At 42.4% G+C, this 22,112-nt stretch overlaps 1 long non-coding RNA gene across 1 annotated transcript; it reads right to left on the bottom strand.

Moving 5' to 3' along the window:
- Positions 1-124: 124 nt before the first annotated feature.
- Positions 125-13,360, bottom strand: LOC148132155 (uncharacterized). The gene is made up of 3 exons (XR_015747310.1): positions 13,283-13,360; positions 10,691-10,796; positions 125-203 (listed from the first exon to the last, which is right to left on the bottom strand). It is a non-coding gene; the product is annotated as an uncharacterized LOC148132155 (long non-coding RNA).
- Between the last annotated feature and the right edge of the window lie 8,752 nt (positions 13,361-22,112).

The raw sequence follows: 22,112 nt of genomic DNA, 5'->3' as shown, positions 1-22,112 counted from the left end.
GAGGGAATGTTATTCCACAAGGCAGGTGCCAAGGCAGACAAGGCCGGTCTTCTGGGGCCCTCTAGATGAAACTGTTTTGTAGACATACCCACAACATACCTCCATTGCTGGAAATGATAGAATGGGCAGATATAATCAGGCACAGGTATCCCTCAAATAATCCAGCACGTGCCATGAAGAGTTTTGAAGATCAAAACCAGCATCTGGAATTGGACCAAGAAGCAAACTAGCAACCAATGCAGCTCACAGAGCAGAGGTATGATATGTGCCATTGTAGGGGTACACATAAACTACCTGTGTTGCTGAATTTTGCGCCAGCTAAAGCTTCTGGACACTTAAAGTGCAGCCCCATGTAGAAAGCATTACAACAGACAATCTAAATGGTGACCAGGGTATGAGTGGTTCTGAGCATAACAGGAGGAGTGCAACTGACACACAATATAAAGCTGTGCAAAAGCTTTCTTAACTATGACCACCATGTGAGGATCACCCAAAGCTGCATATCAGGTCTGTTTTGAAGCAGTGCAATCACGTCCAGAACTAAAGAAGGGGTAATCTCTGAACCAGAAGGCCTCAAGATCCAAGCCATTCAGTCTTGTCAGGGTTTAACTGAAGCCTATTTTTCCCCATCCAGGCCTCCACAGCTTCCCAATACCAAGATAGGATACAAACAGCATCACTTAATTTGCCAGGGGCAGAAAGACTGGGTATCTTTAGTGTATTGACTCATCCTATGGAGACAAATGATCTCAGTCAGCAGCTTCACGCACAGTGGTCGCCAACCAGTGGGCTAGGGACCACTGGTGGTCCATGAGAAAATTTTAGTGGTCTGCAGAGAAATGTCACCCCCAAAGCAGCCCCCAAAGCAATTAATCCAGGCTGTGCGGGAACACAAGGCTTCCATTGCGCACATCATGAAGTATTGAGGGGAGAGGGGAAAGAACGGAAGGGGTGAACTTGCCCCATTTGCCCCACGTGCCTCACCTGACCACCGGGCTGCTTCTTTCCCTTCTTCTGCTTTTGGCTGCATGCAAGGAAAGCAGCAAAAGTCTTTTTCTCTCTCCCCCAAACTCCACCAGAAATGAGTCTTTGGGACCCTGCAAGGCATCCTGCTCCAAGAGGCTATGCCAGCATGACAAGTGTCACAAAGACTCATTCTGGCAGAGTTTGGGGGAGAGAAAGAAAGACTTCTGCTGCTTCTGCTGCTTTCCTTGCATGAAGCCAAAAGTTTCTCTCCCCTCCCCCCTCCCTTGAGAATGGAGCTGGAGACAGTATCCTGCAATCCCAAATAAAGAATGTTCGATTGGTAGGAAAATGAGGTGGGGAATTTTCCTGCAGACTTTTTTGGGGATTTTCCCAGGGTTTCTGGTCCGTGGGATTTAAAATTATGAGTTTGGTGGTCCCTGAGGTCCAAAAGGTTGGCGATCCCTGTTCATAGATGTTAAATAAGAGGGGGAAGATAATTGAACGTGCAGAAACCCCACAAAGTAGGGACCAAGGGCAGGATCTCTCTGTATCAATCTGTCAATCACCACTGTTTGGAATTGACCCTGAGAAAAGGAAGCAAACTAGCTCAATATTGCCTCCTCCACGTCTCCAGAGCTGATCCAGGATAGGTTAATGGTATCGCAAGCTGCAGAGAAATTAAGGCAAGGCTGGATGCCCAATCCCCTTCCTGCTCCTGCCAAAGATCATTCAAAAGCATGGCCAATCTTGCATCCATACCTACTTCTGAATCCTGACTGAAAGGTGTACAGATGGTTTGCTTCATTCAGAATTCTTTGGAGGTATTTTGCAACTGTTTTTTCAATAATTCCCCCCTCCTCAAATAGAGGTTAGATACAAGATAAAAGCTGCCAGTAGGGTGGGATCCATCTATGATTTCTTGGGGAGTAGACAAGAACATTCTTAAGAGGGCAGGGAAACATCTCTCTCACTCAAAGAATTCTCCACTGTTTGGATCCACTAACACAACACTCAACCCCATAGCTTTTGCATCAAGTTTTTTTCCCCCAGCTCCAGTGGTGGGATTCAGCCAGTTTGCACCACTTCGGGAGAACCGGTTGTTAACTTTCTGAGGAGTTTGGTGAACTGGTTGTTGGAAGAAATCATTAGGGCAGAGAACCGGTTGTTAAATTATTTGAATCCTACCACTGCCCAGCTCCATTTTTTTTAAAAACACACTTCTTCCAAACTAGAATTGCAAAGATTGGTCCTCCTTCTCCTCCATTAATGTTACCAAATCACTACCACACCCCAGGTAGCTCACACAATCTGCTTGTGAAGTATGCCTGTCAGGCACAAGATAGATAGTTGTACAAGTGTATTGTAAAGGCTGCAGTGCCATGTGGACTGCCTGAGGAGCTCTTGAACACACTGACAATTCTTAATAGCTACATTGAGAACCAGGTTGTGTGTCATTTGACCAATGCAATTTGAGAGCAGATTGGGCTTCCTTTAGATACCACATGGAAATCCTATTTTTATTTATTTGTAAAACTCTCTCATGCCCTTTCTGATTATGTATTTCATTCATTAGACTGGAGAGTACAGGATTTCCAAATTTCTTTAGTTTAACTTACAACAGAGAAATGAAAAGTAATGCACGTGCCAAGGCAAATCAAGCCATCTCATTGTTACTTAAGCAGATAATCAGAATTTCCCTAAGGCATAAGTTATTTAAAGGAGGAAAAAATGATTAATGGAAAATAATGAATTTGTGCTGATTATTTTTTTTTACTATGTACCTGAAGCTGATTCTTACCTCCTTTTGCCAATCTGCACAAAACTAGCACTCATATTTTGCCTTGAAATATTCTGATAATTGGCATTCTAAGGGGAAAAGAATCTGGGCCTTTAATGGCATGCAGATAAATGCAGCTTGTTTCAAAGATCTGAGTAGGCACTTTGTTCTGAGCTCACAATACCCACTTTATTTTAGCTGGTGTTTTATAGAGTGCTTGCCTTTTAAGAGTTCAGAGTTGATAGCAAGAAGTCAAAGGAGCCATCACTGTAGGGAAATGAGCAGGAGTTACTTCTGTATGTTTTTCTGGGAGACATGCAGCAAATTCTCATGATCACGAAGCATGTGGTTGGCTGATAATTGGTAGCCTCACTAAAATCAACTTCTGATATGGGTATCAAAGGCATTATTTTCCTCCATTGCCTTACATATGCATGGAATTATATTTAAATTTTGTTATGATTTAGCTGACAAAAAGGGCTAAATATCAAGATGTAAAAATATGGATGATCACATGGCTACACTGTAACAGTCATTTGGACTTTTGTCCATAGGATCAAACTGAAAGTGTCAAAACTCTGTAGAGAGAGATTTCTTTATTAGATGTTTAATAACTTTTATTACTTAATAAGTAAATCAAGGCATACCAAACATCCCTTCTTCCTCCTGTCTTCCGCACAACAGCAACCCTGTGAAGTACATTGGGCTGAGAAAGAGTGACTGGCCTAAAGCAGTGGTCACCAACCGATAGGCCATGGCTCACTGGTGGTCCATGAGAAAATTTTGGTGGTCCGCAGAGAAATGTCCCCCCCAAATCCAGGCTGTGCAGGAACACAAGGCTGCACTGCCCACATGGCCCACGGGAACACAAGGCTTGTATCGCTTGCATTGCAAACAACACAAGGTAGTGAGGGGAGAGGGGGAAGGGCAGAGGGAGGAACTTGCCCCACTTGCCCCACACGCCTCGCCTGGCCACTGGGCTGCTTCTTTCCGCTTCTTTCTTCTTCTGCTTTTGGCTGCATGCAAGGAAAGCAGCAAAAGTTTCTTTGCCTCCCCCAAACTCTGCCAGAAATGAGTCTTTGGGACACTGCAAGGCATCCTGCTCCAAGGGGCTGCACCAGTAAAGATTCATTTCTGGCGGAGTTTGGGGGAGAGAAAGAAAGACTTCTGCTGCTTCTGCTGCTTTCCTTGCATGAAGCCAAAAGTCTCTCCCCCACCCAAGAATGGAGTTGGAAACAGTATCCTGCAATCCCAACAGTATCCTGCAGAGAGAGATCCTGGGAAAATCCCAAAAAAAGTCTGCAGGAAAATCCCCCACCCCATTTTCCTACCGATCAATCATTCTTTATTTGGGATCACAGAATACTGCCTCTCTCTCTCCCCTGAGAACGGAGCTGAAAAGCAGGTTAGGAATGTGGCTGACTTGGAGGGGGTGGTTGTGTGTGTGTGTGTGTGTGTGTGTGTGTGTGTGTGAGAGAGAGAGAGAGAGAGAGAGAGAGAGAGAGCATCACCACCAACCCTCCGAGGTTAGATCGAATCTCTCTCTTTCTCTCTCAGCAAGCCACTGTCAGCAAGCCACCGTCAGTCAAAATTCAGATTAGTGGTCCATGGGATTTAAAATTATGAGTTTTGTGGAGCCTGAGGTGCAAAAGGTTGGTGACCCCTGGCCTAAAGTCACCCAGCCAGTTTTCATGCCTAAGGTGGGACTAAAACTCAGTGTCTTCTGATTGCGAACCACTACACCAGATAGAGACAGAGATAGAGACAGATATACACATATGGATACACATACAGATGCTAGATATTTTTTTTTTTACTTTGAGTGGTTTTCAGGAATTGAACATATGGGGAGAAAAATACATTCAAATAATATGGTAACTTTTCAACAGTGGGTTGTATATCCAAATCAAATCCCTGTTACTATTTTAGACAACTAAAGTAGCATTAATTTGATGCCTAATTAAACTAATCTAGATATAATATATACCAAATAAAACTTAAGAGAATAAAATTAAAGAGTCAGCCCAACTTTCTACAAATTCTAGCCCCTGGGTGTGGTTAGAAAGGATGTGCAAAGCAATCTGATTTAAAACTCTCTCTGTTCTGAACTATACTTAACAAGTTAAATGGTTCTCAGCCAACTCTTTCTTCTCCAAAATATGGTTGTCTACTAACAGAGGCTGACAGTAGCAGGAGGAAATGCTGAGAAGTGGCAATTGTGATAAGTCCTCTTCCTCAGGCATTTGGAAGTCCCAGCTGCTTTTCATGTTTCTGTTCATGGAAAGAGAGATATTTGTTCAACAAACCCTCATGCTTGTTGAAAGCCTTGTAAATTTTTTTAAAAAATGTTTTTCTTCAGAACTTTTATATCTCATATATTTCAATTCAAATTTGATGAAGACCAAATTTGTAGATCTTGCTGTTTAATGTTGAATTTTGTTAAATGAAATGACTAGGAAGGAGTACAGTTCTTTAATATCCCAGTGACTATCAATATATCCAAGCTCATTCTCTGATGGGTTTCCTCAATGTTTTTGCAATTCAGTCTCAACAAATAAACTGCAGAGCTGTTCTTATTGTCAGGCACAAGAACTTTCAAAATGCTTCCAGCTGATGTTATAAAGTGCGCTGGGAACACACTCTCACTCCAAAGCAATCTGTCTTGAAATCCTATCCCTCTTAGAGGCCCCAGTGTATATAGGGAAAAGGACACAGGGAATGATAATATACATTGTTCTCCAAACAGAGAAGGAGTTGCTTTTCCCTGTACAGAGTGATTTTGCTAAATGTGGTTTCTCCTCTGGCATAGGAAAAAAAGGTGTTTTCCAAATGACTTATAAGCCATCCTAGAATTCCCAGCGAGCATGGGCCAAATGACCAAAAGCAAGACTACAAGGTGCAGAAGTATAACAAATATTCCAAAATATACAGAGTGCAACAACAGCTTGTTCCAAAATAATTATGTCTTCAGGAAAAAGCCAGAAACATAGGAGATTTGTATCTAGTTCTGCTTGAATGATGCAGCGAAAGAACTGTAGATTCAAACTGATTTGGTCCTTTCCAAATGTAGCCTTTGTATTAGTGCAACATTAATATTTGAATCTCTCCTGTATCTATGTTGATATTTAAAGTAACAGATTGTAATTTAGTAAAAGCTATGGGAGTGGTTTTTGAAATGAAGCTACAGAGGTCTTGATTTATCTCCATTTTAAAAGCAGAGAAAAATCTAGAATCACTTACCTATTCGTTCCCTAGTCATTGTACTGGCCTATAAACAGGTTAGCAAAGGTTTTTTTTTTTTATGTTCAATTGTGTTCAATTTTCAGAAACTGTCTTGACACGTCCCTGCAATTTTCTTGGCAACGTTTTTCAGAAGTGGTTTGCCACTGCCTCCTCCCTAGGACCAAGAAAGAATGACTGCCTCAAGATCACCCAGCTGGCTTGCATCTAAAGCAGGACTATAACTCACAATCTCTTGATTTCTAGCCTGATGCCTCAAACTGGCTCTCTAACGTAAGAGTAAGTTTGTGTTTATATATGTCTTCCAACTTTAAAGTGATCTGTGCTGCAAAAAATTATCTTTAGGATCCCATGAAGCATTATCAACATTTATATTTCTTCATCTCTCACATCATCCACTTCAGGCCCTCCAGAAACCAAGGGGAGCTAATCTGGCAAAGCAAAGGGGAAAAATATAATACATTTAAATTTCCATATCACTTTTCTACTATAATTTTAAACTTGGCCTTATTTCTCTTTTTCTCCTTTGTATGCTCACCCAAGTTGACTACTTACATGTACAATCTAAGCTGCTAGCTAGAAACTTACAGCTGGAGCAATACCTTTAGCCAAAAGAAAGCAAGCTTTATCATGAGGCAAGCTAACAACTTATCTTTGGATGGCTAATTGGGGAGATTCAAATATACTATTTTGGGCATAAAATCTGGCATTAATCTGGATCCTGCTTAAGGTTAACTCTAGGTTAAGTAAATTCCAAAATGCCCACCCAAATATTCTTAAAACATAAATATTTTAATTCAATAATCTAGTTCATATATGGCACTAAGGCATGGCTTGTATAACCATGATTAAATGGATCTTTCACTATATACAAAACCAGGAGAATACTAAATCAGGGGTATCTTCTGTAAGACTGAAAGCCACTCTTGTCCTTTGACTGGCAGGCTGGGGGTTGCGCTCCAGAAAGAGGTATGTGATTCAGGAATAAAACTAAAGTTGATATAATTTAATTTTGTAATAAAGTTAAATGTTACTTAATACACTTAATATGCCCATTTTCCAGATATTTAATGGTTTTTCCATGCATTTAATGGTTTCCCTCCTTCTGTCACTTTAACAATTATCCTTTGGCAGCAACTTTTAGAGACCTTGAGAGACCATAAATTACCTCAGGTTGGGCAGCCTTTTCAAATATCTAAACCATGGCTTATTAACTGCATGTGTGCTCACTGATTCAAAGCCAATTAAAGTACTTTATGTATGTATGGCTTAGTGCAGCATGTAAACTTTTCACACCTCTAGTTCACACAACAGTATAATCACAGATGTGTATTTCAGAGAAGTAAGACAGTTGGAGGAGCTGACTTCTCCCTGGGGAAATGTTTTGCAGTGAAAATCTGCATGTCAGGCAACAAGTATTTGAATATCTGATCAATTAAAATACAAATAATGTTCCTGTTTGTGAAACAGTTTGATCCTAATGTAAGAAATCACAACCTGCAGCTCTTAAACAGAAAGAAAAAAAAAAACTTTCATCTTATCCTTTATCCAGCAGAAGCTGGGTAGAGAGAGCCCTTCTTTTCCACTCAAGCTAGAAACACATTTTAAAGTGAGAAGTATGCCAACCTCTATTGGGGAAAAGCTAGAGCTAAGGAAGACTCATCTGGCAGAATCTCCTAGATTGGAAAATGAGGAGGAAGCACATACATGAGCTCTCGCATCCTGCCAGTATCCTGTCTCAGAAACTCTCTTTTTTGGAAGGAAAACTAGTCCAAGCAGACATGGGGCCTCTGGACTTATTTATTGAGCATGTGGTTTCCATTATAGCTCCAGGGATTTTAAACCTACGCTGCTTCCAAATATTTTTAATCACGTGAACAAGCCACATGGAAAGTTACTTTGCCTTCCTTCTGCAAAGAGAAGGGATGAGGAGAGCTGAGCTATTCAGTCGGTAGATTTAATTTAGAGACATAAAAAGAACCAGATTCCTAAATTAAGTCTGTAAGTAGATCCTGTGCTTTAGGATCCCATGCAACAGAATAAACTTGCTTAGGATTTCTGCAAACATTTTCCAGTACTCCCATGAATGGGTTTGGAACTAATGGAAAAAAACCAGAAGCAGATATTTGTGGTGTTCAAAGCACTATTCTGGACTAATATTAAATATGCCTCCAACCAAATCACAAACAGTGTGTAGTTATAGCATGTCTGAAGAGCATCAAGACCAGGAAGGCTGAAACACGGTACTTAACTAGATGAATTGAAAGGTTTCAGGAACGAGTTCATTTAAAATATGCACTGTTTTAACTATGATATATTGAATATATCTGTATATTTTAAGCCATAAGCCATATATCAGGACCATAATGATGGGTTTATGCAATTAAGTCAGGTCCTCTCACATTCTGTGATACCACAAGCCACTAAAATGATAAATTATTTATGCAGTCCAACCCAAGTAAAATAAAGGTTTTCATAGGGGATAGGATGGGCATGAAATAAATATAACACTTTTTAGTAATAATACATTTGTGTAATATAGATACCGTACATACTCGAGTATAAGTCGACCCGAATATAAGCCGAGGCACCTAATTTTACACAAAAAAACTGGGAAAACTTATTGACTCGAGTATAAGCCGAGGGTGGGAAATGCAGCAGCTACTGGTAAATTTCAAAAATAAAAATAATTAATTTGGGAAACGATCTCACTATCATGAAAGGTTTAATTGATTCACTAACCCAAAAGAAGAAGAAGATGATGACAGCGGGAGGCAGGAGTCACTCTCTTCCCCTCCCTTTTGCCTTTCCCTTCCCAAGGCGACGCGGACTGGGGCCGCACCGGCGGCAGCAACTCCCAACAGCCCCAGCCGGACACCTGAGCGGAGCCCGGGCGGAACTGCCTGTTGCCGCCGTGGGTGCGCTGCCAGGCGCCTGGCTGCCCAAGTAAAGAACATGGCGGCGCCGGACCATCGGAGAAGCGGAGCAAAGCCGGAGACCAGCAGCCGCCTCCTCGGCGCAGAAAGCCTCCCCAACCAGCCGGCCGGTCTCCTCCTCCTCGGCCACACAGAACAAACAGGCAGAGAAGGAGGAGAGCAGCTGGTCAGCCGGGAGGCCTCCCGTCTGCGAAAGAGGCAGCCAACTATGTCCGGCGCCGTCCTGCTCCACGCGCTGGCTGCTCGGACTTGCCGGGCCCAGCACATAGAATAGGGCGGTGCCGGACCATCGGAAGCGGAGCAAAGCCGGACTCCAGCAGCCGCCTCCTCGGCGCAGAAAGCCTCCCCAACCAGCCGGCCGGTCTCCTCCTCCTCGGTCACACAGAACAAACAGGCAGAGAAGGAGGAGAGCAGCTGGCCAGCCGGGAGGCCTCCCATGCTGCGAAAGAGGCAGCCAATGATGTCTGGCGCCGTCCTGCTCCATGCGCTGGCTGCTCGGACTTGCCGGGCCCGGCACATAGAACAGGGCGGTGCCGGATGTTGGAGAAGCCGAGCGGGCCGAAGCGACCTCAGCTCGCATTGTTTTCTGAGCCTGCGAGCCTAGAGCCAGGGCGCTTTCATTGCATGGCAGAGCTTCTTGTCTCGGGAAAAACCGGGCGTCGTTGCTGCCCCCTGAGGGAGGGCGATTCTGGGCTGCGCGATTGGGGGACTTCGTGGCTTTGGGTGGGAGCAAGGACGGACAGAGTCTGTGAAGTGGGGCTTGCCTGCCCTTGCTGGCTGCCTCTGCTTCCTTAGGGGTGGGAAGGGGGCTCATCTGGACCAAGGGTGAGTCTCCCCCTCAGTTTCCCCTGAAGGATCTTCCGTCGCTTTTGCCTTCTCCCTACATCTTCCCTCTGTTAAAATTCCCCCCCACACACACACTTATTTTCGGGTGGATAGATTTCATGTCTGAGCATTCTCACATGACGGTGGGTCTTTCCCCCTAAAAACAGTTAAAAAAGAAAAATATATCCTCATGCAAGAACTTTTCTGCTTCGATTACACCCATGCTTAAAAGTTGCAAAGGAAACACGGAAGCAGGGAAGCGCCTGCCCAGCTCCGGAGCTCCATACCATTTTTTTTTTTTCAGAGGGAATCTGACTCAAGTATAAGCCGAGGGGGATTTTTTCAACACAAAAAATGGGCTGAAAAACTCGGCTTATACTCGAGTATATACAGTATCACAGATACCTCAAACTTTGCAGTATCACAACCATTTGTCTAGGCAAAACAGGAGTGAGTTTTAATAATTTCCTTGACAGAGCTTGGACAATCTCAAAACTTGCTTGAGACTTCACTCCTTGCTTGACTTGTAAGGCCAGATTCACATTTTTAAAATATAATATGGGTTCCAGACTACAGTTTCAGAATACTTGGCCTAACCTAAAGGAAAATAATAACAAAAATAAATAAAATAAACAATCCCAGTTCAATGCCGCACATCTCTTATCCTATCCCATTGATTCTGATAGCAGCTCAATCAATTTTCTTCTGTTTGACATTGCTGCGATGAAACTCTGGAGCACTTTCAAGAAGTAGATAAGTTTTGTTTCATGTTAGATTCCACTTGATCCTCCATTATTTCTGCATTTTTCCTATAACTACTAAGCTGTTTGAATGCCTTTGTAGCCACTGGATCTATATTATTTCTTAATTTATCAAAAGTCCACAAAGCAAGCTTCAAAAAACAACTTGTTCTGATATCGTCCATGTTAGATATTAACATACTCACTGCTGATTGGCTAAGCCGATGAATTGGGAAATCAAATAGTGGTCACTGGTCGAAGCCGCAGACAGCTCTGCTGTAAAAGGAGCTGCTGCAGCTGCAGTCCTCAATTCTGTAAGAACAAAATAAAGAAGTTGAACAATCTCCATGTCCCATGTCTCTTTGTGCCCACAATTTAACACTGGTGATGAAGGTGGGATTCTGAGACATTACGGGACCAGTGAGCACATGGCAGCTGCGGCCATAACAATGACCAGAATCTCCATGTCCCATGTCTCTTTGCGCCCACAATTTAACACTGGTGATGAAGGTGGGATTCTGAGACATTACGGGACCAGTGAGCACATGGCAGCTGCGGCCATAACAATGACCGGAATCAGAACAATGGCTGGAGCCAACTCACCACCCGCAACGTTTGACCCCGCAACAAAGGACTGGGAATCATATGTCGACTGATTCCACATGTTCCTAGAAGGAAGCGACCTTCTTAATATCTCTGAACAAAGGAAACGGGCTCGCAGTGTTCATAATGGTGAAAGCATTATCAGCACCCAATGATGTAAAGACAATGGCATGGCTGGACCTAGAGTGAATCCTGAGGACACACTACATACCACCAGCTTCCTGTTTAATAAAGAGGCATGAATTCTACCAGTGGGACAAGAAGGAAGGAGAGAGAGCATCGGCGATTTCATCGCAAGCCTATGAAACATCGCCAGAACCTGTGAATTCCTGAACGTGGACAAGGCGATGAGGGACCGCGTGGTTCTGGGACTCCGGGACTTAACATTGTAGAGCCGCCTCCTGACCAAACCCAAAATAACCTTAAAAGAGGTGATTGAGGAAGCAACCACCATGGAAGCATCCCAGAAATCCACGGCTGCCATGAGAAAAATGAACAAACCACCTCAGCTGCCACCAAAGGAATCCATCGCCATCCACCATGAGGACATCGAGTCAGAGTCAGAGGCTGCCAGAGTCGAGGACGAACACGTGCAACAACTCCGATCTGAATGAGGCCAAAGGAACCAAGAGCACAAGAGAAAGTAATTTTGATGCACCAGATGTGAGGTGTGCCGTTTCCATGATGCAATTTGCCAGCATTGTGACTGATGGGGGGACATCGCAAAGGCCTGCTGAGCATCACAACCCAATAATTGAAGGCAGAGGCCAAGCACCCCACCCCAGAACAGAGCAAACCAGACAGGACCTAGATGAAGCCAATTCAGCCAGAACCAAAGAAACGAGGAGCCAGCCACAGAGAGCGGTGAGATGCACCAGACAGTGACCGTGGGCCATTCCAGCACAACCAATGCTCAGAAAGTCCACATCTAAGTGACCATAGAGGGAAAGCCATGCCGGATGGAAGTGGATTCCAAGTCGTACCTGTCAATGGTGTCCTGGGGCACCATCAAACAACTGAAGCCCAACATCACCAAAAACCAGCTAAAAAAACAGAGACTGACCCTAAAGGACTACCAAGGAAACAAGATTCCTGTGATTGACATAAGGGAGTTCCAAGTAACATTCAAGAACTACTCAGGAGTCCTGCCATTGATGATCGTCGACCGGGAATGACCAAGCCTGCTGGGACTAGAGTGGATCCAACAGCTAGGCATCGAAGTCACCAGAATAAACAGTGTCACTGAGAGTGAATGGGAGGACAGCCTAATGGAGGAGTTCAGGGATGTATTTGATGGAAAATTAGGCAAGTACTTGGGGTCCCCCATATCTTTAATCTAGACCTGACCATAGCCACCATCAGACTAAAAGCGAGATGGGTCCCCTTCGCACTAAGACCAAAATTAGACGAGCAGTTAGATAAGCTCATCGCACAGGGCATACTAGATCCCACTGACCATGCCAAATGAGAGACCCCTATAGTCACCCCCGTAAAGCCAGATGGATCACTGTGCATCTGTGCTGACTACAAGGCTATCTTGAACTGCACCCTCCAGCAAAGCGCTTACCCTGTCCCAGTGGTACAACACTAGGCATTCCCTGGGGTGGGGAAAGGTCTTTGCAAAGCTCAACCTCACACAAGCCTACCAACAATTACTGGTAGATGCTGAAATGGCAGAAGCCCAAACAATAGTAACACAGAGAGGGGCATTCAAATACAAGTGGTTACAATTCGGTTTCAGCGTAGCCCCCGGGCTATTCCAGAGCCTAATGGAGTACCTCCTACAGGGTCTAGAAGAGGTGGCCCCCTATTTCTATGATGTCCTCATATCAGCTAAGGACAAAGGACAATTACAAAAACATCTAAGGGAAGTGCTAAGCTGTTTCCAAGAGGTGGGGCTAAAGGTGAAAAAAGAAAAATGCCAACTACAGCTGACAAGGTAGAATTCCTAGGCTACCTAATAGACCGCAAAGGGATTCAACCCACCGAGAGCAAAACTAAAGTAATTAAGGAAGCCCCCAGGCCAAAGAACATGACAGACTTGCAAGCCTTCCTGGGACTCATTAACTTTTACAATATATTTCTACTCCAGAAGGCCACAGTCATGGAACCCCTACACAGACTGCTTGACAAAAAGGCAACCAGGACCTGGGGGCAGGAGGAGGAAGTGGCATTCAAGGAGATAAAAAACATACATCAGACCGTGTATTAATCCAGTGTAGTGAGTCATTACTGCTCATCCTCACATGTAACGCATCACCATTCGGGGTTGGTGCAATTCTCAGCCACACACTGCCAAACAGAAAAGAAGCCCCCGTAGCATTCTACGCAAAGACACTATCTAAAGCAGAATGGAACTATAGCCAACTTGACAAATAAGCTCTGGTGGCCGTCGCTGGAATCAAGTGATTTCATGAATACATCTATGGCAGGAAATTCACCCTGATCACCGATCACAAACCACTACTAGGAATTATCGCAAGAAACCGAGCCACTCCGAACATCCTGTCACCTAGGATGACGAGATGGACAGAATTCCTAACAATTTACAATACCGACCCAGAAAGAACTTAGATCACACCGACACACTCATTTGATGCCCCCCATCCAACCTGGACAAAGACCCAGCACCAGCTATGTCAACACTGTTAATAGAGACTCTTGAGACAGCACCAGTGACAGCAGCCAACATCGCGAGAGCAAGCGCAAAGGACAAAACCCTGGCATGAATATTGGACTGGGTGGGGAGAGGATGGCCAGAGACATAGGAAGGCTAAGACACCAGAACCTTCAGAAATCGACAAACTGAACTGTCAGTACTAAAAGGGTGCATACTTTTGGGGGACCGGGTCATAATTCTCAAGAAACTACAGGAAGACATACTAGAAATGTTGCATGCCAGGCACCTGGGAATAGTTAAATGAAATCCTTGGCAAAAAGTTATGTGTGATGGCCTGGGATGGATAAAGAAATAGGGACCTGGGTGGCAACCTGCAAACCCTGCCAAGAATCCAAGCCGGCACCCCGCAAAGCCCCCCCCCCCCATGAATAGGAAACACCACGGAGCCCTTGGTCGAGGTTACACATAGATTTTGCCAGGCCAATCAAGGGACAAACCTTCCTGGTAGTGGTGGACACCTACTCCAAATGGTTGGAGATAAGCATAAGGCAGTCCACCACAACCGAAGCAGTAATTAGAACCCTCTGAAAGCTATTCGCAACACACAGGTTGCCAGAAGTCATAGTGTCCGATAATGGGCCACAGTTCATGGCCACTCCCTTGGAGGGGTTTCTAGCACAGAATGGAATACAACATGCCCTATCATCACCCCCTTCATGAATGGCCAAGTGGAGAGAATGGTGTGATCTATGAAGGAAACCCTAACCAAACTAGGGCCTGGGGACACACAGGCTAAAGTAGATAGACTAATAAGCATCCAACACATAACTCCCAGCGCAACAACCAAAAAGAGCCCCACAGAACTATTAATGGGGAGGAAACTAAGATCGCAGGTAGACAGATTACACCCCCATTATAACACAGACATCCCAGTAAACTCATACAGTGGATGCCAAACATTCCAAATGGGAGACCCAGTATACACCTGAAACCTAACAGGGGAATCCCTGTGGATACCAGCAAGGGTGTCCCAAGTAACCAGCCTCCGGTCATACAGTGTAGAAACAGCCGATGGCTTGTCATGGAGAAGACACATCGGCCAACTCAGGGGCCGGCAAACAAGGGGAGAGACCGAAACACTGACCACACTCAGGGAGGAAAGGGAAGGCCTTGCCTGAGAACAAATAAGACAAATAAGACAAACAGAACAGGCCCTGACAATTAACGAGGCACACCCTCAACAATTAAGAATAGCCTAAATGAACAAACAATACAGAACAGGCCCTGACAACTAACAAGGCATACCCTCAACAATTAATGATAGCCCCGAACAAAGAACGTAAACCTACCTGAGACCCAGTGGTGAGACAGCATGGCCAGAGAAGAACAGGCCTGAGAGAGGAGTAAAAGGGTGGCCTCTAGTGGATACAAGATGGCCGCACCAGCCGGAAGTTTCCAGGAGGTTCCAAGAAATTGCACCAGAACAACAATAAATCCAACTGAACAGCTTGATGACCAGCCAACGACTGAGCTGCACAGGTCAAGTCGCACCCACAAAAGCCCCATAGATGATAATCTATTTCTATTCAGTTGGTATATCTGAAAATTGTAAATTCTAGGTGATATTTAGCTCTTATCTTTTTTACCAGTATGCTATATAAACCATGTGATTTCTACAAATACTTTGAATGAGTTCTTATGAAACAGGAAATTCTGTCCAAGTGCAAGGTTACTGAAGGAAGGTTACTTGTTGACATTAATTTGGGTTGAGTTTTACGGTGGCATGGTTAATGAGGGGAATAGTGAGAATAATTTCTGATGTGGGCAACCTTGCTATATTTAGAAATATAGTAGCTAAATTATACAATGTGATTGAACTGCAAGAATGGTTTGATTTCAGTTTTGCATGATCTTTGATATTAATCTAAGGAAATGCTTTAAATATATCAACCCAGTGTGTTAAATAAAGCATCTATTGAAAAAATAAGGCATATCAATTAATGACTTTCATTTAAATGACCTCTCCAAGCAACTCTGGACAAATCTGTACAACAAGATTCTGTGTCTGCTATTTTACATAAGGCAACAAAACATACTGCATGTATTCTACCCTGCTGGATCAATTACAAATTGGACAATTATCTGCTAGAGAATAAATACATTGTCCAGACATTGTATTTATTCGTGATTTGGAGCCCTGAAAGTCTGTATGTCAAGTCAAAACAGAACATTGACTGTAATCAAAAGATATCAACGTACTGCACTGATGCATGTATGCAGGTTGATTAGAAGTCTTCAATTATCTCCAACCATAATTTCAGCAAGATAATAAATAGATCATGATAAGAAATAATGTAAGTAGATTATAGATCTTCCAAAGCATGAATACTGTGAGTGGCATAGCTGAAAGTTTATGCAAGGTGCAATAGCCTTACATTCTTTTCTCTCTTTTTCTACATATTGTAACAATCATTGGTTGTGACATGCATATCTGACAATGATTGTGTCCAAGGAAAGCATTTTGCTAAATGTAACTGATGATGCTAACACAAGAAGGGTCCACAGTTTTTATGGGATACTTACCTCCTGTTCCTTGTTTACAGTTGCAATTGTCATTTTGAGTCATTTTGAGTTAAGAAATATTGCACACAGATTGCTGTTAGATTGAAGAGAATCACTGTAAAAATGAAAGCTGTGAATGAGTAATCAAATTCATTTGGAGACAATAAGAAGGAAATTGCCAGGCAACAGACATGGTGGTAATTGGTTGTGTACTGCTATAGATTGACACAAGATGGATGCCATAAAAATGTTTTTTTTAAAATAAATCAGGCAAGGAAGTAAGAAAGAGCCTTTGGTAGACAATTAATTCGAAAGACAGTAAGAGAGAAAGCATATGAAATAAGAAATAGGGAAATAAATACATGTGAGAGCAATGATCAAGAAATGCGTATAGCTGCTTGTGTAACCTGCATGTCATCAACTGACCTCTCCAAACCAATCATCTGCCAAATAATACTTGTTAAAATTAGAACATTAGCTAGGAGTTTTATTTTGACAACTTGGCAAGGATAGAATTTCCGTAAAGTTCACCAAAAGCCATGGATCTTCCTGCAAATGTGTTATGTAAAAATCCAAACATATTTTTAATCAACAAAGACTGTAATCCATAACTGGGAAACCTTCATTGAGGCATGTATTGTATTGTGTTGGGTTGTATTGTATACCAATGGTGGGCAAAGTCAAAACCAAAAATAGTTGAGACCTTTCCACTTCCTTTCCTCTCTGTCATTCTGTAATTATCTCCCTCCCTCCCTCCCTTTCTTTATTCCTCTCTCCACATTTTTTTCCAATCCCTCTTTGGCCAGAGCTCTGAAATGCATGTTTTTGTAAAAGGACTGAAACTGAAGATCACTTTGGTCACATTCCAATTTTAATGGCTAGAATGACTCTGTTGGTCTGTTGGGTCATTATGAATAATTTTAGAATAACATGCCAGAGTGACAGGCCAAATGACCTAGAAGGAAGGGTGGGGATATGTTTTTCAGATAAAAGGGATTTCCCACAAACTAATATTTACCCTCCTAGCTACTGATAAATGACATGTCTCCTAACAGTTTTTAGAACAGTCAGGAATTTTAAAAATCTACAAATGCCACATTTACACACACACACACACACACACACACACACACACACACACATACACACGGCAATCCAAAATATGATGCTGAATTTTTATGATTATGAAAATTTTATGAACAATTTATGATAGATTAAATGGCCTAAATGCATTGGCAACAGGAACTCACTGCCTTGAGAAAGTCTAGCAAGATCATGGTTGTCTTGCTCTCCGGAGGGATGCTGTTGCAAGGGTAGGAACTGCTGTTATGGCTCCTGGGTCCAAAATATGACATTGTTTAATGGAAGAAACTTGGAGCATGCCCTCCCTCTTAGATCTGGTGAGGTGATCAGAAACAATGGGAGAGATTGGCGATCCCACAAATAGCCTGGCCCTGTGCCATGTAGAGCTTTGTAGATGATAAGAGCACCTTGAATTGTACCCAGAAACCTACAGGGCAGAGCAATTAGTATTATAGTTGATGGGCAGAACAGAAACACCAAAAATGTCCACACCACTGCATATGTCTCTTTTATTTTTCCTCAAAAATTAATTTAAAGCTGGCTAATAACAAAAATAAAATCTATAAAACCAATATTTTGGGCAGCAGTTAAAAATCTAAGACTCGAAGACTAGGGGAGAAAAACATGGCAATGTTTGCAAAGTTTTAAATTCTAGTAATCATGATTGCAGGGCCCTTGGCAATCCACCATAAGTGTGAATGGGTTGCCAAGCACCCAGATCACAATCCTGTGACTGCAGGGGTGGTGAAATGGTTGGGCACCAGTGGTAAGTGCCTTCATTCAGCACCACCATAATTTTTAACCTTCGCTGAACAAATAGTCATTAAGGGAGCACTACTCTTAGTTTGAGAAGGGGATTTAGCTATAGGATTATGTGAGCAAGATGTAAATTATCCTGTGAACATTTCATGAGGAAAAAAAAATGAAAGAGCTGAGCTCCTGGGAGCAGTAGCCACTGGAAAAGAATTCCATGCTAGACAGGCTACCATAGAGATGAAACTTTTCAATTACATGTGTTAAGCCAGGAACAAATTAACTAGTTTCAGGGCTTAGCACTCTCCGAGTTGACCACTTGATGAGTAGAGCAATCTATTTTAAAAAGGGAAAAGAGTGACTGTGGAGGTTACAGTCCGAGATAATTTATTATTAGATAATAAGATAATTTATTATTAAACCTATATGCTATCCAGCTCTTAATTACTTTTGGGCAGCTCATAATATTAAAAAAATACAATGAAATCAATAAAACATAATAAAAGATGAAAAGTATGATGCAGTGAGGCATCTCACTCTCCTTATTGAAAGCCTGGATGAATATCCTGGTCTCCATGGCTCTTCATGATCTCCATGGCTCTTCTCCAACAGGAGAGTTGGGAACGTTGTTCAGAAGGCAGGTGCTACCACAGAGAAGGCTTGCTTCCCTAGAGAGGATATTGGTAATGACTTGTGCTGGTTAATGACTGCAAGAAAGGAAGGCTAGTGCAGCCAATCCCAGCACAGCAACAAGTCAGGAATCATGAGTCATCCAATTCCTCAGAATCTGGCTTTCTCCTCTCTTTCCTCCTCCTCCTCCCACAAATCCTGAACTTTGGATTGCATGATTTAAAGAAAACCCCACTGAGCTCTAGTTCAGAACTTATCCTCAGATGAACTCAGTGAAAAGGCTTCAGAGTAAAACCAGAAGCTTTCACCATCTGTTCTTCTTTTCAGCTGCTTAGTCAGACCAGGCTCTCTTTATCAGCCCTGCCTCCTTCCACCAACTTGCAAGGGACTGTTGAGTGCAGAGACGTTCTATCTTTTCTACAGCTAATCATGCTGTATTTTTCCATATCTTCTTGTGTCATATGAATTTCTAAAGAACATCTGTTTCAGAGGAAAAGGTGAAATAACTATGCAATACCTCTTGATCAGGGCTGTCAAACTCGCAGCTCTCAGGCCAGATATGTCACGCACTGGCCATGCCTACCCCCGGTTTAGCAAAGGGGGAAAATCACGTGACGACAATGTGACACTGTGAGTTTGACATCCCTGCTCTTGAAGGACCTCTCACTGGAAGCATTCCATAATCACTCTCTTGATAATGATTGTGCATCTCAATTAGAAATGGCTCCTTGATTCCACAGGAACAGAAAATTAAGGTAATTGCGCTATGCTGAGAAACTTTGTTTTTTTTATTATTTCTGAGAGGCTTAGGTCAAAGCAACAATAATTACTGGAATTCCTCAGGAAAGAACACTTTAGTCAAAAATAACCCTTGACCAAAACAAATGAACAAAAATCAACAGTGGAACAAAGAGTTAGTGTTGTCAACCACTAATGACGCCAAAGGTCAATTTTAATTCCATATACTCATTTATTTATACTATTTAATGAAGACATTTTAAAACATGTGAGGATAGGAAGAGAATGATAGAGGAATTTAATTCGTATAAGGACAGGTGCTTTGGAAGTTGCATACCTTCTGATAGCTAGAGAGAGATAATAAACCTAACCCCTATGGTTGTATATAAAATAGATTTTAAAATTACAGGAGGTATACTTCTGGTTCAAAGAGTTGCTAAGAATAATTACTTCCTGTTTGGACCTACTGTTGTGATAGAACAATCTGCCAGGATGCAGTCAGGATTTTGTCAAGAGGATTTTCAGGCACATTGCCAGAGAAACAAGAAGAAAATAGACGTCCTCCCAACATAGACAATTACATAGTCATTGGCTGTTGGTATGGAGTTTAAACATGCTAGTCTCCTTTAGAAGAAAATTACCTGAAATTTCAGCCAAATAAAAACAGACAGAAACATACACATGGAACAGTGTTGTGGGACCTCATGTGTTCTCAACTGGTCCCTAGCCTACTTCTATATATTGCATATGTATATATACTGTATTTACTTGAGAGTTAAATCCCTGAAGCCCAACACATATTGTATAACTGTGCTTAACTTTTTTTGTGTTTTCTATAATTTTTTTGAGCAAGGATTTTATAATGTTGGTTCTACATGGAATCTACAGAAGAAGAGAGCATACCTGATACATGGAAACAAGAACCAAGGAAGAGAACAAGGGTGCTTAAGGAGGGCTGAGAAGACAACTATTTTGAAAGATCAGAAATCTGAGATTTTTCATGCACACCTGCCAGAATTACAAGCAAGGTATGCTCTTGGCAACTTTACTTAAACATGTATATATCTCCTGAAATAACAACAGTACATCTTCATCCCTTCATCTTCATAGGGAGAGAGAGAGAATATTCATGGCTTAATATAGAGTACTAGTGGACATAATTTGGACTGTTCCATATAGAGGCCCAGTTTCCAGTTACCAATTCTGCAGTCTTAAAATTCCTTCACTATAGCTACTTTTTTTTTCATTGCTAAACATTTCCTTTACACCCCCTCCCCCCTTTTGTTGTATTCTTTAGAAATATACCCAGTTAGATGCCCTTTAGCACTAATATTTCCTTTTTCTTTTTGGTTTACCATGCTTCCCCTAGATGCTTCTCATCTTTAAAGAGAGATGGAAAGAATGGCAACGTGATTACATTTGTAATTTTCAGTGGAGGAAAGACAGGCCAAGTGAAGGGTGTGTGGTTCAAGTGGGAAATTAGTCTGAAATTGTTATGTAGGCACAAGAGGGCAAGGTTCAACTCCCCACTCCCCCTGCCTGGATGCAGCTGAACCTTAGCTAGTCTGGCTCGGTTTCAGACTACCAGTCCAGGGAGATTGCTGTGAAATAGGCATGAGCACTAAAGTAGCTAACTGAAATCTTCATGTGTGGATCTGGTTATTCACGCCTAACATTTTCTGTGAAGAACCACCTTCGCATCAAAGAGAATATTCCCACTTTGAGAAAAAAGAAATAGAAATCTTCTTCATTCTTATAGGTTGCTGCACAAGATCTAGAATGTGGATACATATCCTGGGCTCTGCAGCAAGGCAGTATTAAGCTTCTTCCACTAAGGGAGATAGTCATATCAGGAAATACACAGTATACCACCTGGTACATCAAGTACACACTGGATCTGAGATATATCATCACACAAGAGATATATCTCAGACCTCACTGGATTTGAGATATATCATCACATATCTTTTTCCCAGTCTGGCATCCTCTTTATATTGTAGAGCATCAAATTTAGTTTACCAGATAGGCATGCTGTGTACCCTGAAATCCTTATTCCCATGATATTCATCCATCAATTATTTCACCTGTATTTTAGGCTTGATGTATGGTACAAAATCACTTGAGGAACTTAAAGTGATAGACATGGATTGTGCCTGTCTATTATTGGGAGAATATGGGTGGGGAAAACCAGGGAGATGTTCTGGCTGGGTAACCAAGCCAGTATCCTTTTCTCAAACTTGTTGGAGCCTCTTTTTTTTTTTTTTTTAATCATGTCTGTAAAGATGGAAAATAAATTCAGTGTGTTAATGGATTCATGCCTCTAAGAAGCAGGGCTTTTTTCAATGGGGCACCAATGCTTTGGATTTTTTATCTCCCAAAATAAGTTTGTACAATTTCCCCTTTTCAGTTATGTAAGACAGCTGGAATTTATTTTCCAAAGAAAGGTGGTTTAGATCAGGGGTCACCAACCTGCAGTCTGGGACCCACTACCGGACCTTGAGCCTTGTGGAACCGGGCCATGGAAGTAGCAGGCAAGTGTGGAACCACGCCTCTCCCCCCTCACTGGTCCACAAAGGTGGAAAAGTCAGGGAACTCTGTTTTAGATCATTTTTAAATTTTATTTTGCATGTTTACTTGCT

This window comes from Notechis scutatus, chromosome 2, assembly GCF_049901735.1.
Source record: "Notechis scutatus isolate UNSWTSFEM ecotype Mainland chromosome 2, rNotScu1.2, whole genome shotgun sequence".
NCBI lineage: Eukaryota > Metazoa > Chordata > Lepidosauria > Squamata > Elapidae > Notechis > Notechis scutatus.
Note: the sequence above shows the minus strand (reverse complement) of the source record. Positions and strands in the feature narration are given on the sequence as shown.